At 47.4% G+C, this 18,897-nt stretch overlaps 2 protein-coding genes across 10 annotated transcripts in view; both read left to right on the forward strand.

Moving 5' to 3' along the window:
- The window catches only part of SFXN3 (sideroflexin 3), a gene marked incomplete at its 3' end in the record, with an annotated part of 174,596 nt that overhangs the window by 69,257 nt on the left and 86,442 nt on the right, over nucleotides 1–18,897 (forward strand). The window lies entirely within an intron of this gene.
- The window catches only part of LZTS2 (leucine zipper tumor suppressor 2), a 58,351-nt gene that overhangs the window by 11,632 nt on the left and 27,822 nt on the right, over nucleotides 1–18,897 (forward strand). Inside the window, exon 1 of one of the 9 annotated variants that reach the window (XM_083505150.1) lies at nucleotides 7,209–7,621. The exons of 7 other annotated variants lie outside the window; for them this stretch is intronic. The gene's annotated coding sequence lies outside the window, so the exon portion shown is untranslated. Of the gene's footprint in view, nucleotides 1–7,208; nucleotides 7,622–16,902; nucleotides 17,017–18,897 lie in introns of those variants that run through there. One more of the 9 variants, XM_083505149.1, reaches the window with a different exon arrangement.

The following is an 18,897-nucleotide window of genomic DNA, read 5'->3' on the forward strand; positions in this document are numbered from 1 at the left end:
GAGTAAGAGTTAACAGTCTACAATCTTCTATACTTGCATAATTCACTGTTGTTTAGGCAAACCTATCCAGACACATAGAAGTTAGATACGTTTTATTTAATTTTAGCTACTGTTGCTTTTTAACAATTTCTTGAGTGTTTTGGATTATTTGTTTCTAGCTGTATTTATTGACAGTTTTCATATTTCTTGCAAACTGTTTTTAGAGTTTTTATTACAATCAAGCACTACATAAATTTGGTGAAATCAAAATAAATGTGGAGGCCTGAGATTTGGGTACCTGGGGGAGAGCATCTTCTGAGATAAACAGGTCAGCTGTGAAATGAAACAATAGCATTTAAGAAAGATGCAAGATGTTGCTGTTGGCACTGTGCTTGTTTTGTGAAGGGAGGGCTCATTATCTCCTCCCTCCTCCCTCAGTGGTGAACAGTGTTTTTTATTGCCTTACATCTGTCCAGAAATAGAATGCCTCCCCCCCACTCCCCACCCCCATCCACTGGTTATCTGCTTGGTGTCCTTTGGGGTCTGTTAAGCAAAAGAATCTCTGTGATGTGCATCTTACACCCTTCGTTTGTTTGTGGAAAATGCTGCCACTTTCCCCTTTAAGTGAAGTTTGTTTTCCTCCAAGTCTGGCAGCTATTTTAGTGCAAGCTGAAACATGCACGTGGTCTGCGCAAAACTCCAGATGGAGCCAGACATGGCCCCGCTCTCTCATCTCCTGGGCAGGAACAGGCTTAACTGCTTTCCTGCTCTCTCATCAGCTAAGGGTTCATTGATGAGGCGGTTTTGCTTAGTCTGTGGCCTGCACCTGTGGTCTTCCTTTAAGCCTCCTTTTTGCATGTGGGGTGTGGGGGGCAGATAAGGAACCGAAAGGCTCTGCCTGAGCACAGATAACTGGACCTTTAAAAAGCTGAGGAGCTCCTTTGCCTAAACACATTTGGCAAGATGTGCTTCCCTAGTGCCAGGGGAATCCAGTGCTGGGCACCACAGCTCCTGGTTGGCACTGGCAAGAGCACAACTTTCTTTTTGCTCCTTCTTCTCCTTCTGTGAGTAATCCATGATCAGCCTGCTGTGGATGGTTGGTTGGTTGCTTAAGAGCTTGGATAGGAACAAATTTTAGCACTGTCCCAGTTTTAGCTAGTGCTGATGAGAATTTACCTTGCATTTTGAGCATGGATGGCATGCTAGCCTCATGAGCACCCCAGTTGAAGCCACTGTTGCTGCCCATTGTGACTCTAGTGGGCAAATCCCACTGAGCCAGCTATTGCTCCTCCATTACCAGGTCAGGCAGGACAATGTCCTGATCCTCTGGAGGAAGTCTTTGTTAATGCAAGGGCAACAAACCCAGGCAGCCCCCCCCCCCATTTTAGTTTCCTAGTCATAGGTGCTGCTGCAAAATGAAAGCACTTGCCATTGAAGTTCCCTACCCTTTTGTTTCAAGTAGTTTGTTCTGCAGCAAAGTTTGCTATTTTTAAAGGCTGCAGGCTTGATAGGAACATGGGTCCGTTGCTCAAATGTAAAAGAGTTACGCACTTCAATGCAAGAAGGGAAGTGTTCTTGTAACTCCCTCCCTCCCCACATTATAACTGCAGTAGGGCTGGTGCCAAGCATTGTCTACCCCAGGTGAGAACTCTATTTGAGCCCTCCCAGCTCTGTGTCACCCGACTAGATGGTAAATGTAGGGAAGAGAAAAGGTTGCATATGGAACCTTTCTAACAAAAGAACAGCCAGACCCAAATCTGATGTGCACATCTGTCAAAAGTTCCCAAAAGCTCACAGCGTTTGCAATCAGGTGAGATGTATATGCTATACTTTATGCTGTGTCTGGGTAAAGTGTCGCTGGTTTTGAGTCCAGAGGCAACTTGCATGCATTTGAATGAGAAACAGAATTTGCCTCTGGGCTGAAAACCAGCCACATTTCACACCGACATGGCTTGCTTATTTATTTTTTAAAAAACATTCTATTCATTAAAAACCCAAGTGGTTTACAACAGTCAAACAAAAAACCATGCAGTAAAAACCATATATGTATATATTTAAAAACCCAGAGATCAACTGTTACAGAAGAATATTTCCTCACTAAGAATATTATCTAAGAATCGAGAATAAGCATGAAGGCATAGAAAGGTTTTCAATAGGCATTTGAAGGTTGGAACATAAGGTGCCTACTTGGACCTCTGTTTCACAGGACTGAACCGATGAAACTAAAGGCTGTTTCTTGTTGCTGAGAAATGGGCTTTCCAACTTGGGGGATGACCAACAACATTCCTGTATAGATGATCTCATTGATCAAGCTGGGATATAAGGGTTCAGGTGGTTCCCTAAGGCACCACCCAAAATAATTAAAGCACCCATAAAACCCAAAACCATTTAACCTGAGGTGCGCTTTCACTAATGGGGCCTTTCATTGTTGCCACACTGCCGGCACACAATTTCCGTTCCCATCCTGGGGCAAAGTTCTCAACCTGAGGTACTACTTCTGGGTTAGTCGAGTTTGTAACCCGAAGCGTTTGCAACCCAAGGTACCACTGTACAAATTTTTTTTGGAGGCCCCATTGGCGAAAGCACGCCTTGGGTTACAACCTGTTTTGGTTTACAAACGGACCTCCGGAACGGATTATAGTTGTAAACCAAGATACCACTGTATGGTCTGTGTTAGACCTTCTAGTGCATGGAATGGAAAAGGATTTGGATGAAATGACCTTTAAGTCCCTTTCCTCCAGCATTTTGATTCTTTAAGATCAGCAAGGTGACTGTAGGCGTGTGTCACAGTGAGGGGCGGTGATCTTTGGAACTGTCATTTGGAGGAGATGGTTTACTTCAGGGAAGTTTAGTGGAGAACAAATAGATCTGTTTCTGAGCATGAACAGGGCCCACGCGCTGCAAGAACAAACATGGTTTTCATGTCTCTTAACTTTTTAAATCCTCAAACAGAACTAGAAACTTTATGCAGAGACTTGCATAGCTCTATGCAAGTGGCAAGTTAATGGTTAGTGTACCAGGCAAGGAGCTAGGAGTCAATAGAGTTTGCTTCCTTGTGACTATCTTTACTAGCCTGGTTTTCCATGGAGAGGATAGTCCTCTCCATGGGTATTTATGGGCACATGTTTAAGCACTCATGCCATTTGTTTATATCCCACCTTTTCCTCCAAGGAGCTCAATGTGCTTTGAAGTTTTAATGTGCCCCCTGGCACATTAAACCCAGGTTTTCAGGCAGTTTTTGGGTCCTGTGAATTGGCTGGCTGTTTTGATTTTAGACCAGGTTTGAGAGGATTTGCATCACATTATTCTGCAGTCTAATAGCTTTTCAGGAGGTGAAGTTGTTATTCGCAGTAGCCCCAGATGTGTTTTGTCAGGCATGAAAGGCTGGAATGAATGAATGAATGAATGAGAAAATGAACAAATGAATGAAAAAACAAACACGCCCTATACTTGCATGTATATAAAGTATCCAAAATGGAGGAATTAATGATAATGATTGGCTATTTAGAATAATGAACAATGTTAAAACGGTATATTAAAAATGTGTTTATTGGAGAAATTTGTACTAATGTGCTGGTGAATTTTCAGGATTTTTTTAAAAATAATAATAATCTCAAATCGATGTAAAATAAGGAGAACTGTATTTAAGATTAGAAAAACAAGAAACTGGGAGCACCAAAAGTGACAGATCTTTCCATCCTTCCCCACGGAATGGGCATAGGCTGATCCATCCAAGCAGCCCTCATACAGCAAGGGATGGCTTGCTAACAATCTTGGAATATTGTAATGATAGCAACAAAGCAGATATCATGCAGTTTTCCTTTAGTTTTCTGGCTGGGGGGCACAAGAAGCAATGGGTTCAAATGGCAAGACTTTCGGTTTGGGTCAGATGTTACAGAAGCATTCTAGCCCTAGGAATGGTTGTTTGGCAAGGCTCATTGGGGCTCAGCCTGAGGAACTGCAGTGCCAGGACTCAGCCTGAGAAGCTGCAGACTTGTAATTAAGCTGGTGCCTGTGAAGATGTGGAAGGTGCATTTTCCATACTCTTGTAAGTGACCATAACTCACCACCACACGTGTGGGATTATGAAGAAGGTTTTCAAGAGGATGTGGCTTCCATGGGCCTAAGGCCTAACACGCCTCTTTAGAAATGACCACCAGGCATTGGTCATTTCAGCTGGTTGTGGTTGCTCAAAAGCAGAGCAGATAATCATGTGGCAGACGTGGTCGCTTGCAAATCCCATGCCAGTCTAGGCGATTTGATTAGGCGACTATGATGACCGATACTGTCCCAACTTTTCTGTGGCCATAAGATACTTGACTATTAAAGCAAAGCTAGGAACTGACCACATCCGCTCTTTAGATTGTTCTGGAAGACTTGTCGCAAAACACTGCTCAACCCTAGAAGTAAGGGCTTGCCCATGCTTCTGTTTATCCTGTGATTTCTAGACATGGATCTGAGAAGTTATTCTTTTGCCCCACTTCTTTCCAAAGGAAAACCCACAGTCCACTGCTTAATCGGAGCAAATATCAACCAAAAAACCTAGCAGACCTGTGCCTAGAAATCAAACACAGGACAAGTGTGGATGAGCCCTAAATCCCACTGTTTTCAGTAGGGCCAAATCCCAGAAAAATGTGCATAAGATTGCAGCTACAGTGTTCTTTTATTCTGGGTTAAATGCCCTCATTTTGGTTCTCGTGGCCATTAACATACACCCCCCCCCCTTAGCTCGCTTTGCTCTAGCCCAGGTGTGTCCCTCTACCTGTTGGTGGCCCCTTATCAGCCTCAACCCATATGGCCAATGATCAGAGATTAGGGGGCTGTAGTCCAACAATATCTGGAGGGGGCATCAGGTCCCCAACCCGTGCTCTGGTGCATTTTGGGCGCGCATTCTCAAGATCTCAAGGATTACTTATGTCTTGACGCTTTTAAACACATGTTTATCCCCACAGTACAGTTGACGCATGTGTAGTGTGTGGCCAAGGATTCCTTCACCGCCCAGCTCACAAACTTCATTTGCATTGTGCTTTTTCTGTTATTATTTCTGATCAATTAACCAGAAATGTTGTCTTTGTCACTGATGTGGATCGGCATCTCCTCGACAGCATTCTTTGAATGCTCTGTGATTGAGGGAGGGTGTTCTGTTGTGTCCTCTGAGTTGCAATTATTAATGGTTGGTTGTCCTTTATAAATCTAGCCGCCTCCTCTGTATGCATTGCAAGGGACTATGGGGCAGACACAGCACCCTCGTAAAGGTCTGCAGCACTACAAGGTGCAGACCATGCATTTTCTCATCATGTACAGCCTCCTCAGCTCCAACACCCTCCAGCTGTACCTGGAGAAGAGAGATGACTTTACAGCTGTGTTGCTTCCAGTGACTTGCAGGAGCATTTTCAAGAGCTCCTGGCTGGGAGCCACAAGCCTTGGAAACTGTTTCCCAGAGGGTTATTGTGACTGGTCAGAGGAGTCCCAACAATGCCTAGCCAGTGAATAAGTAACCTGTCTCGAAACTTCGATTTGTAGTCATGTTAGTTTGTGGCATAAAAAAAATATATGGAGAGAGCTGTAAAGCTTTAGAAGACAAACACATTTATGATGCGCTTTTGTGGACTAAATGACACTTCTAACAGGTACACGGATACACATACACATGCACATGCACACGGAGTCTGGGTATGGCTAGAAATTCTTGGGTCTGAGGAGGCCCTGATAATGTATCTCTGCAGTGCCATGCAGGAGTGTACACTGCATTGACTTTGTGGATCACACTGTTAAGGCTGCAGCCCTCTGCACATTTACCAGGGGGGCAAATGTCACTGATTTCATGGGGGCTTACTTCTGAGTAAGGATGCATCGGATCAGGCTGCATGTCTTAGTTTGCACATTTGGGGGGAATGGAGCAACAGGAATAATTACATCTTCAGCTAACTCTGGGTTTGGATGTTACAGAAGAGGAATTAGTAATGCTGGAAGTAATTTTAGGAGATGCATGGAAAGCAAATATGACAGTATTACTCAATAGTCACGCTGTTATGGTTTACCAAGGGAAAAGAGTACACCAGCTAAAATTAATTTCTGGCTTTCCTATTGTAAGACTTGTCATGTGTGTTTTCTGTCATAAGGCACCTGCTAGAAACAGATCTGGGTATCTGCTGGATTTTACTTTTCCAAAAAGGGGGAATCAGCCATTGTGTGTTTCTTCATACCAAAATCCCAAAGTATGACCCGAAACCAGCACAGCACCTAGCTGTTCCCCTGCTCTATTTTAAGACCAATTCAGATTTATGGCTTTACCATTAGACCATATTTTTCTCCCTTCACCCGCACCATCTCCTTTGTTTGACATCCTGCCTGAGGAATTCTGGAGCACTCAAAAGCTTGCTTGCTTTCTTGTTCCATTTGGGCTGGCCTTAGGTTTAGTAGTACTGCATCTTCTTCTAAGGTTCTTCTGTAGCCATAGGTGGTTTCATACTGTCTGATGATCATTAAGCTAGTCTTAATCTAAAAATCCATTTAGGAAGTATCTCAAGCCACACCTCCCTGGAGGATGCTGGCTGAGTCTGAAAGGAACTGTTTGTACCCTTTGAATTGGGCCAGAGAGAGAGAAAGGTGATATTTTGAAGCTGGTCAGTAAAGGTTGCTGTGAAGTTTCTGGATGGTAGAAACAAGTTAGAATCTTGGAGTGCAGGGTTGTTGCTCTTCTGGTGTTAGCACTTGCTTCATCTGCCCAACCTGTATCTTTCTAAACAGCTTGTCCAAAAGGCCCCTTGATTAGAGAGAGAGAGAGAGAGAGAGAGAGAGAGAGACTTGCCAATGGCTCTACAGGAAGTCTGTGACAGAGCTTTCAATGCGTGCCTTAATTTTCTGCGTCTCAAGCCAGTGCAATGGGTTAGGTTTATACACGAGAGCAAAGTGACTCACCCTTTGGGGAGGAATTTCCCCTCTGGGAGAAACAGAAGAATTACACTGGATGTCAGTATGCCTAAGGAGCAGCCTTTGGTGTTGGATGTTTAGGGCTTGCTAAGTTGAGAGATGTTGCGGTCTAGGACTCTAAACCTTCCTGTCTGCCTGGCAAAAGTTGCAACAACTTGGATCCGGATTTGTGCAAACAAATAAAAAATGTTCCACCTCCTCCCGCCCCATCTGGTGATGTGATGCCTGCCAAGAGGACTTGCTTCCTCGTCTCTGTTTTCTTTAAGAAAATCCCCAGCTGACAACACGAAGCAAAGGAATGCGCTTTCTTGGAGGCAGAGAGTCTTATAGTGGACCCTTTCTCTGCTCCAGATCTGCCGGGGGGTGGGGGTGGTTGGTGCTGCTCTCTACTTGTGTCAATCATCATTCCCAGTTAACCTTAGTGGGTTTTAGATGGATGAAGTAGAGAGATGGGTGCCTTTCTGTTGCAGGCAGAGGCCTCTACAGAACAAGCCAAACTGGTGCATGTGAAGGGGAGGACCACTGAGCAATGTCTTAAGATGTGGTCTGTGGTTGGTGCTCAGGGTGCTTTGCCAGTTTTCCTTGCAGGTGATACCTGGCCTCAGAAAGCCCAGTGATGGTGGGGACTCAAGTTCCATGGAGGACCTGCTGATGCTGAAGCAGAGGACTATGACTGCATGCACACTTCTCCATGTGACACACTACAGTGGTAGGACCCTGTGCGTTCTGGTGGGCTGAAGGTAGATTGGAATCCATTGGCTGGTTTGCAGTAGACTGGCAAGGGTTTCTGGCTCCTATTTCCTATGGGGGCAAGGCCCATATCTCAGTGGCAGTTGACCTGCTTTGGATGCAGAAGGTCCCAAGTTCAATCCCCGGCATCTCCAGGTAGGGCTTGTGTGAAATGCTGTCCATCAGTGTAGACAATACTGAGTTAAACTTACCCATGGCTTGACTCAGTATAAGGCAGCTTCCAGTGTTCCTGTGCTCTTCTCTGCAGCTAGGCTGACTTGGCTTTTTGCAGTGATATTTGGGGGGAAAGGTTGTAGCTCTGTGGGAGAGCATCTGCCTGGCAGGTAGATCGGGTTCAATCCCTGGAGCCTCCAGATAGGCTAAGAGCATCCCTTTTGAAACCCCAGAAAGCTGCTGCCAATATTGAGCTACAGAGATCAATGGTCTCACTCAGTATAAATCAGCTCCCTATGTTCTTCCTAATAGACAACAAAAGGCTTCTTTTTCCTCACCCAAATTAAGCTTTCAAGGACCCCTGTTCTGCAGTAACTGGCCTGCCAGTCCAGCACTCTAACCACTACTCCACACTGCCCTGCAGGCCTTCTTCCTGGCCTGTTAAGTTCTGCTCTGGAAAATGCAACATGAGTCCTATCCATGGCATAAAACAGTCTTGCCTGATATTGGAGGGAATGTCCTCCATCGTGGTGTCTGAGGTGTGTGTGGGCTGTCTCCTGCACTGTCCTGGGGTAGCACTGCCACTTGACGTGGCAGGGTGGGGCGAGGGCAGTGGAAGCAGCACGTTGGCAGTGGTGGCGCACCTGCCACCACCCTGCCTTGCCCCCTTCTGGTCCTGCCGAGCAAGTGGCGGTGCCACGACAGAGAGACTAGCCCACCTCATGCCACAGATGGCAGCTTGAAGGACTGTCACGTAACCCCTTTCCTTTCCTTGTCCTTCTCTGTATTGTGTAGTGCAAGGAATTTGGAAAGAAGGAAGGGTGAAGAAGAACAGCCTGGATCTCAGGGAGAGGCAGCCTGGGAATCCACCTTGTGCATGGTAGATTCTTGGCCCCAAAGCCTCCTCTCGCCTCCCATGGGCTCTGAGCAAGTCTCTGCAGAGGCTCCTTAATTCCAAGCCTCCCCCGTGTTTTCCAGTTGGGAAAACAGCCTTGGCTTTGTTCGTTTGCTTTGCCCAGATTTGTTTAATGAAGGGGCTGTAGCTTCAGCTCCAAAGTTTGCAGAGCTTCTCTTAACAAAGGATGTCATCTTTTTAAGCCTGAGTGAAATTGCCTGCCCCTGCCCCCCGGTGGTTGGCCACTTCCCTTTGCGACTGTGCAAGGACTGTAACTGCTTATAAATGGCTCTTCCTAAATATGCCTGGATAGTTCAGTTGGTTAGAGCATGGTGCTGTTGAGGCCAACGTTGCATGTTCAATCCCCATATGGGACTGCAGGGGGTTGGACTGGATGATGCTCAGGGTCTATTTCTGTAATCCTAAAGCAGCCTTTTAAAGCCTTGGTTCCCCAGATATTTTTGAACTACATCTCCCATAATCCCTGACCACTGGTCCTGCTAGTTAGGAATGATGGGAGTTGTAGTCCAACAAGACCTGGGGGCTAAAGTTTGAGAAACACTGGTTTGTATTCTGTGTGAGCTATCTAAAGGCTTTGATGATGAAGTAGTATATAAATACTGATAGATTTATATACTGGGGTTGGACTCGATGGCCCTTGTGGTCTCTTCCAACTATGATTCTATGATAGATAAGTAAGTAAGTAAGTAAGTAATAATACTTACCGTATTTTTTGCTCTATAAGACTCACTTTTTCCCTCCTAAAAAGTAAGAGGAAATGTGTGTGCGTCTTATGGAGCGAATGCAGGCTGCACAGCTATCCCAGAAGCCAGAACAGCAAGAGGGATCGCTGCTTTCGCTGCACAGCAATCCCTATTGTTCTGGATTCTGAGATTCAGAATATTTTTTTTCTTGTTTTCCTCTTCCAAAAACTAGGTGCGTCTCATGGTCTGGTGCGTCTTATAGAGCAAAAAATACGGTACTTAATAATAAATAGAATACTTTTGTTTAGAAAGGAAAAGGGAATATCAAGATTTCGAAACTTGCCTGATCTTAACCACTGATTTCAAAAATGCACTTTCGTTTCTTTGAACACCTGAGCAACTCTTGGTATGAAACAGCTGGTTATAAATATAGTCCACTTTTCAGTAATTTAGTTCTCAAAATACCAGCTTTCTCTTGGGACACACTTCCACTTGTCCCATGCCTAGAAATCATGGGTCTGAGCAGTTTTCTGTTTCCCCTGCCACTTTCCCCAGGAAAACCTACTCTTTAGCGCTGAATTGGCACAAACATCAATCTGCAGAAAACCCGACTGATGTTTGCTCCAATTCAGCAGTAAAGATTGGGGTTTTCTCCTGGGATGGGGGAGCAATGAGGCAAGCGGAAGTCTGGATGAGCCCTTGGCAACGCTTGTCAAGCTTAATCCTATTCCAAACTGGAAGATTTATTTCATCTCTGTTCAAACTATTGACAGAAAGGTGTGGAATTTGAAAGCTAGTTCTGAAAGTGCCTGAATGTTGACTCACCTTGAGGTCTTCACCCAATGTGATTGCTCTGACATTTTTCTTGTGACACTGTTCTGTTTGGGTGGCACAGCAGAAATATTTGAGAGGTATGTTGTTCCTCTCCTTCCTGCTATGATTCTGCCCCCCTCCCCCCAGTGAGCTGCTAAAGTTGGTCATCGTTTCACCAGCCAAACCTGCGCAGCTGGATAGGTTGCCTGTGCCAGATTTTGAAGGGGTTAAACATTTACTAGGCTTTAATGTGCTCTGTAAGCACATGACTGGCGGCACATGATGGATTCCATCCTGTCATGTGAGGCTTTGGGCTGGAGAGTGTGATGTGCTATGGGTGGAGTGTTCTCCCCATCTGGTGTTTGCCCAGCCTGGTGAATTCTCTTTGGCTGAAGGAGGCGAGGACTTGGGAGGGAGAGAGGACATCCTGGATTACATTACAAAGACTTGCTGGCTGGGATTGATGAGAGCTGCAGTCCAAAGCTTCTGAAAGGCACTAGGTTGGTGAAGACAGGAAGAAAACTCATACAGGGCAGACCTCTGAAAGCAGGACTACAGATTGTTAACATCTGTCAGAAACAGGCAAAAATGTGTAGCCGTCTGCAAACTTCAGCTTAACTAACATACTGCCCTCTAGTGTCAGATCAAGGGCAGTCTATTGCTCGCTTTCCCTTGAGTTGTGTAACTCTTATGATTGCATCCTAAGCATACTAGCTAGGCAGTAAGTCCCACGGAACCAAGTGGGACTTACTTCTGAGGACACTTACACAGGATTGGGCCATCTGGGAGCAAAAGCTACATAATGTAGTAGGAGCACTTGAAACATTTCAGAGAGACATCATCAGAAAACGAGCCATATCTCTGAATGCACTCGGGCCATATCTTAGTGCCATAGTTCCCAAGAGACAAGTAAGAAACCACCTGTGGGTGTCCTAAGGTGGTTGCTTTCTGGCCTGTTGTAGAACAGTCTCCTTGAAATCACTTTAAACTTTGTACAGATGGAGAGCAGATGTACTGTAAATGTTAATGGCATGTGCTAAAAACTACCGTATTTTTTGCTCTATAAGACTCACTTTTTCCCTCCTAAAAAGTAAGAGGAAATGTGTGTGCGTCTTATGGAGCGAATGCAGGCTGCACAGCTATCCCAGAAGCCAGAACAGCAAGAGGGATTGCTGCTTTCACTGCGCAGCGATCCCTCTTGCTGTTCTGGCTTCTGAGATTCAGAATATTTTTTTCCTTGTTTTCCTCCTCCAAAAATTAGGTGTGTCTTGTGGTCTGGTGCGTCTTATAGGGCGAAAAACACGGTATCTCCCTTGCTAGGCTGTTATAAGAAGATGAAAATAATAATAATAATAATACCATGCCCATCTGGCTGGGTTTCCCCAGCCACTCTGGGCAGCTTACAGCAAATATAAAAAACAGTAAAAATCAGACATAAAAAAATTCCTGATGCAGGGAAATAATGTATCAGAAACATTTCCTGTAGTTCACAAGTGGATGAGACTTTGATTTTTTTTATGTCCAACTTTTTTGGCTGATATATGAAAAGACCAGGTTTAAAGAGTTGTAACCATCTGATATTTGGGGTGTTTTCAGTTCTTTACAATTAACCATTGCTCAAAACCAGTGGCATGAGATGGGTTGGGCTGAAACCTGCCCAAGGTCCTGTGGGCAAATAGGGATTTGAATCTGTCCTTGTTCCAAAGACAACACTGCCGACCAAATAACACTTCTCCACTATTGGTGTCATAGGCCTTTAAGAGAAGCCCCTCCCATGTGTCCGTCCGTCCACCCCCCCAATATCTACCAAATAGCAAGATTCTCCAGTGAATTTCCAGGAACAGCTGCTGGGCGAATCATATGGCTGCCACAGTCACACCAGGGGGTGGGGGGTGCACATCTGTTTGAAGAAGCAGAAATCCAAAGAGCAAATAAACACCAAGGCCTGGAGCAGCCTCCTGACAAGGAAGATGTGGGCAGGCCTGTCTTCTCTGATCGGCAAGCAGGACACAGATATATCTACTCTGCCAGCCAGTCCTGAAGCCGCCTGGCATTCTTGAACAGATGAGGGGGTGGCAACATCAGGGGCTCACTGCAAATGCCTCGTGGTGCAAGAGCATTGTTGGAAGGGAGTGTGGAGGCTCAGAAGCAAACAAAGGCCAAAGGGCTCTTGATCTTCCAGTGATCCTACCCCATAGCCCTTGAGATTGCATACCAGAGTCCCCACTAAATCAGAGTTTTTCCTTTTTCCGAGAAAAAGCCGTTGCTCAGAGATAGAGCATGCAAGGATGTTTGAGGTTTGGTTCCTGGCATCTCCTGGTGGGACTAGAAAAGACCCCAAGACCTTGGAGAGCACCTGCCAGTCAGTGTGGAGCATATGGAGCTCTGTGTAGCATCTGGCTTGTTTTTCACGCAGCATCGCATTGTGACAGCAGGGCCGATGATAACTGCATTGAACTGTATTGCCAGTGGTACTGCATAGGAGAAGGGCTTTGGCTCAGTGGTAGAGTGCACATGTTGCATGCAAAAAGGTTCCATCCCTGGATCTTCAGATACACTGCCAGTCAGTGTCTATAATACTTAGCAAGATGGACCAATTATCTGGCTTGGTATAAGGCACCTTCCTGAACTTCCATCTATGCTCTGCCACTCTGCCTATGCACCTCCATGTTTATTTTTCTCCCTGTGTTGTGAGGACTCCTTCCTCCCACCGCTATCTGTCATTCCCTCCATTGCTGTTAATTCAGAATCTGCTGAAGTTCAGTACCTAGGATAAGCTAACCTGGGGTCCTCCAGATGTTGTGCTGACCCAACAGCTCACATGATACCTGACCATTGCTGGGATTGGACTGGATTCTGTGAAGTGCAATGAGGTGGCCTATGTGCCCGCTCAGTCTGCTGTCCCAGTGCTAACTATCAACGGGCAACGTAAAGGCCTTCTCCCTCCTTTAGGGTTCTTCATCCTTAAATTGGATTTGGACCAGACAGCCCTTCAAAGGCAGGACTTTAAGGACCGCAAACCTGTGCCTGGGCTGCGCTGCTTTAGACTGCATGTGGGAGATGACAGACTGGAATCACCCAAATTACAAAATAAAATTAAATCCCTGCACATAAAAAGCTAAATGCCACAGACAAGGGTTTTGGCCTAGCCTTCTCTCTGACATATTCATTTTCCATGTGCAGGAGTTGTGTCCTCTTCCCTTGAGGGAACAGGCCAAAGTGGTACAGTCAGGGCGTAGGTTTACTCCCGTATGGGGTGTGAGCGGAGTGGCAAGCGGCTCACCAGAACAGGAATGGGGTGGGCCAAGCAGCAGCGAGGTCATGGGAGGTCCGTGTTTGCAGCCTCAGCACTGCCTCACCTCACCTCACCCTGCATCACCACCACAGCCACTGAAAGGGCACTGCCACCAGTCTGTGCTCCTCACACACCACTGCTGAGTTTGAACTAGGCTTTACAGTATACACTGTGAAGAATCTCCCCTCAATTTGCTGTTGTGAAATCTTGTCTGATCTGCTCAGTCCCTTACAGCTTCAGGAAGGTGTCACACTGCTTAGCTTACCTTGGGCCTGTCCTATCTGTCTATCAATCATCTATCTATCTATCTATCTATCTATCTATCTATCTATCTATCTATCTATCTATCTATCATCTATCATCTATCATCTATCTATCATCTATCTATCATCTATCTATCATCTATCTATCTATCTATCTATCATCTATCTATCTATCTAATATATGAATATATAACCATTTATTTTACACACATATATATTCAATTTCTTTTATTATTATTTTGCCAGAAGCAACCTCTTGTGCAACATAAGATACAACTGGACTATTCTATCTCACCAGGAGCGGATTAGTAAGGGAGACCATAGTCAGTGGAGAGTTTTGTTGTTCTTGGTCCAGAGAGGGGCCCAATCCTCTGCCTGCAGAATAACTTTTCTTTAGGGGGTTCAAGGCAGGGTAAACAACAAACAAGTAGTGGTTTTATAAACCGATGTAGACCTAAGCTGATTTAAAAGTTTGCATATACCTCCATCATAGCTGTCAACATTTCCTTTTTTTTAAGGGAAATTCTCTTATTCCGAATAGGATTCCTCGCAAGAAAAGGGAAAAGTTGACAGCTATGACCTCCATATGCTTATTGAATGATGGCAAATAAAATATCTAAAATGAGCATTGGAAGACCTGTCACCCCATGTGCCCTGGGGCCAGGCAGGCAAAAGTGGAGCAGGTTTGCACTCCCAGGGCTGCCATCTGTTGAAACTGGTACAATATTAGAGCTGGGAACTTCCCAAGTGAATGGCACTTTAAGGAACTATTATTTGTTTTGAAATGCTAAGGTTTGATGCAAGTTAAAAATCCTGCATGAGCACATTATTGGAGCAGGGGGCAGTGAGCCATCGGAGCAATATCCCTGAAAGATTATATAAATCAATGGCGCCCTCTAGTGGCTGAAGGAGGGAGCAATTTCTGGGGATCACAGGTGGGGGGGGGGGCTGGCTTAAATAATAATGGGAGGTGTGTTCAAAAGGATTTGGCCAGGCTTGAGGATGAGGACAGCTATCTGGGTTGGGGGTGGAATATCACCATCTGGGGAAAAGCCTGCCTGCACTTGTACTCGGCTTGCCATCTGTCTTGGCTCCATCTCCTCAGTGGGCAGATCTGTTGCAAGCGACAGCACAGCAGCAGGCAGAGTCTTGCATGCGGCCATATTCCTGGGTCCTTGCTTGCTGCAGCCAATGCAATGAGCTTCCTCACTGGTCAAAGCGAGATCAGGCAGCAGTGTGTGTGTGTGTGTGTGTGTGTGTGTGTGAGAGAGAGAGAGAGAGAGAGAGAGAGAGAGAGAGAGAGAGAGACTGACTTCCTGGCCTGCACTGCTGGCTGGCTGGCATGGGCTGGGGACAGGAATGGTACACACATGCCTGGACCTTCACCCAGGGACAGATCTTCACAGCATGGAGAGACCCAGTGCAGCCGTGGGAGGGGAGCCCAGAGATGGTTAGAAGTGGTCAATGGGCAGCTTAGGGGTAAGAAACTGACGGCAGTTGTGGATGGGAAAGGATGCATAGGCAAGATGACATGAGCTTAGTTTGCAGGAGAACAGGAAGCTTGCTTTATACAGAGTCAGACCAATCACCCATCTGGTTCAGTGTGGTCTGCACTGACTGGCAGCAGCTCTCCAGAGTTTTAAATGGGGGGCATTCCCAGCCATACCTGGAGATGCCAGGAATTGAACCTGGGATCTTCTTCATACAAGGCTGATGCCAATGAGCTTACGTTGCCCTTCCTGGGAGAGATGCCTTTACATCCTTTGAAACTTCCAATGCCACTGCAGTGAAATGAAGGGGGCAGCCCTTTAGGGGGAGGAGCTCCATGCACATAGTGGAACTTCCACAGAGATTGTTGAATTGCGAGGTGTGTGTGTGTGTGTGTGTGTGAAGCCAATCTCTTCCCAAGGGATTCTTTCTCAACTTCCGGAGAATGATCAACTTACAAAAGAGATCAAGCCTCATTGCACCTTTAATAGAAGATGGATTTTTGGCAGATATATGCAGTCCCCCCACCCCCCACCCCTGCATGACAAGCTGCATGGGCCAAAAATCTTGGAAGCCACAGAACTATTGAAGATGCAGGAGTCTTGCTCACCTCTGTAGCCAGTCACCTTTGAAAAATAAACAAGAGGAAGTCAGAGATAAGTGGAAAAAGGCGGTTATGCAACCACAGTTGCTCAGCTTAGGTCAGGGTGGAATAAGGCTGAAGCCTGTCCATAGCTACTGAACCTGCACCTACACAGTTGGGTAAAGGTGTGCTTCCAGAAAACATTGGGGCAAACTGGGCTGCACATGCTAACTGGAGGCCCCCCTCATCACACACAGGTGCCCCTTGGGGATGTAGAGTGTTTGGTGAGTGGGCAAAGAGCCCCGTGCCTCGCAGTCGGGTGGAGGGTGTTTAGAGCCTCGGAGGTACATTGTCATGTACAGCATCGAGCACATTGTTTAGTCGTTTCCGACTCTTCGTGACCCCATGGACCAGAGCACGCCAGGCACTCCTGTCTTCTGCAGTTTGGTCAGACTCATGTTGGTAGCTTCGAGAACACTGTCCAACCATCTCGTCCTCTGTCGTCCCCTTCTCCTTGTGCCCTCCATCTTTCCCAACATCAGGGTCTTTTCCAGGGAGTCTTCTCTTCTGATGAGGTGGCCAAAGTATTGGAGCCTCAGCTTCACGATCTGTCCTTCCAGTGAGCACTCAGGCCTGATTCCCTTAAGAATGGATAGGTTTGATCATCTTGCAGTCCATGGAACTCTCAAGAGTCTCCTCCAGCACCATAATTCAAAAGTCGAGCATATCAGCAGGCGCTAAAGTTACACAGCAGTTGCAGTTGTGTGCGCGCGTGCTCCTACTCTACATCGCTTGCGGTTGGCAATGTACGGATGCAAAAAAGTCAGTCGCGCGGCGCACCACCAGGCGACTCTGAAATGGGCCTCTGGGTGGCGAGGCGCTCCAAGCGCGCCTACGGAGTGCGCCCGCTCGCCGTTTCGCGCGTGTGTTTCAGGCCCGGCCGAGTCGGTGAGGGTGGGGGTGGGGGAAAGGGAGGAGGAAAGTGGGGCTGGGCGGAGAAAGAGGGTAGGGGGCGGATCCGAGACACGAGAGTCCCGGTTAGCCGAGGGGAGGAGCCTGTTCAAACTTGTCGAGACGCGGCGGCGCTGCGAGCCGGCCGGGGGAACTGTGCCCCGTAGCGGCCCAGCGGCGGACCGGCACCATGGAGGCGGCCAGGCCAGGTGCGGGGCAAGGCGGGCAGCGGGAGGTCGCGGTCCACTTTCCGGTGGGCGGGGGGAGACGGGCGGGAATTCGCTTCGGGGCCCAGAAAGATCAGAAGGAGAGAGCTCCCCCCCCTCCGCCAAAAAAAGGACCAGCCGATTTGTGCGCTAAGAGTCTTGGGCGCTGAGTTACAGTTGGCGACCGAGGGGGCTTGCTTGGGAGCCTCTTTGGGAGCCTTTCTCCAGCGACGGGTCACTCCTCTGCTCCCCCCGTCCACCTCCCTTCTTGAAGGGGGCTGAGTTGGCTGCGTGGTCCCGCCGCGGAGATCTTTGTTGTTGCGTGGAGTCGGAAGCAGGCCGGCGATGTTGCTGTTAATGCGCCCCCCGCTTCCCCCTCCATCTGCCTGCTGGAATCATATTTTCGCTTCGCCATCCGTCGACTTGCGTCTCCCGCGGTGGGAAAGGAGAGGCGCCGCTGCCTCTTGTCCCGGCGGCGAGTCGGTTTCTGAGCGCGTAATGTTGTTCCTTCGCGTTACTTTCTCCATGAAAGGGCAACGGAGAAGCGGAGTCTGAGCTGCCGGGCTTGTGGCGCGCGTGAAGGTGCCCCTTTCTCCCTGTTCGTCACGGGGCAGCCTCTTGCCAGCCAATGAGCTTGTTGGTCTGGCCTAGTGGGCTTCTCCCTCTCCCTCCTTTCATTCATGGGGAAAGTTTGGCCACATCCCCGGTGCTCTGAATCTGCGCCAGGAACCTGGGTTGATGGGGGCCAGGCTGTGTGCCAGAGCCCTCCCTCCCCTGCCTGGATGGGTTGGCTTGGGGTTTATGCCTGTTGAGAGTCCCTTGCAGGTGCTTGCTCTGAGTATTTGGGCTAGTCCTCCAGCTGCCCCCAGGGAGAGGGCTGTGGATGCCCCAAAGGAACCCGAGAGTGACCCCAGCAGCCAGGATAGGCTATGCAAAGCCCTTGGATGATACTGTGCAGGGCAGGGGGAGTGAACCTGTGGCTCGCCAGATGTAGTAGGACCACAACTCCCATCATTCCCTGCCATTGGCCATGGTGGCTGGGGCTGATGGGAGCTGGAGTTCAGCGGTCGGCTGTGGGGTCTGGGACAGAGTGTTAGTCTCTCAGTGCCAGAGGCAGGTGTGCATGGTGTGTGGAAATTGTAGGGTGGCTGAGTGTAGGTTGCTATTTTCAGCACAGGTGTGGGGAGGCCAATGAGGAAACCATCCAATGTTGATACTGGGACATGCTCCCCAAGCATCCTGTAGGAGCATGTGCAACAGCTAAAAAGGCTCTTTGAATGTGTTTATATGCACACAGTTGCATATTATGCTGGAAGCATGTGTGTTGCGCTGGGCAGACCAAACAATTCTGGCTTTCCCTGTTGTAGGTGTGTCAGCTCCTCTTTCTGCATGTAGCTGTGGTGGCTGACTGCGATAAGCCCTGGAGATTTTTGTTTGCATGTGGAATAACAGTGGGTGCTGTGGGCTAATATCAGAAGCATTAACTATAAAAGATCCTCTCTAGGACAAGAATGTGATAATAAGCTGCATTTATATCCTGCCTTCAAGGAATTCAGGAATGAATATATGTCTGTCCTCCAATTTTATCCTCACAAGAACCCTGCAGGCTAGGCTGAGAGACGGGTCCAGAATTGTAGCTTTGTAGTTGGATGGGGAGTTGGACCTGGGTTTCCACAGTCCTGGTCTGACCGGCTCAGCAGTAGTCCAGCAATATCTGGAGGGCACCACGTTGACGAAGGCTGCTCTAAGCCATCTCACTTCCAGCTCTATGAATTGTCTTATTCTCTTCTCTCCCAAGAGGCGACTGTGTGTGTTAATTACATTTCCTGGAGAAATGAGGTGGCCTCTTTGTGTTTGTGAAGAGGACAGACAACAGGAACCATT

This window comes from Podarcis liolepis (assembly GCF_965112155.1).
Source record: "Podarcis liolepis genome assembly, chromosome: 5".
Lineage (NCBI taxonomy): Eukaryota > Metazoa > Chordata > Lepidosauria > Squamata > Lacertidae > Podarcis > Podarcis liolepis.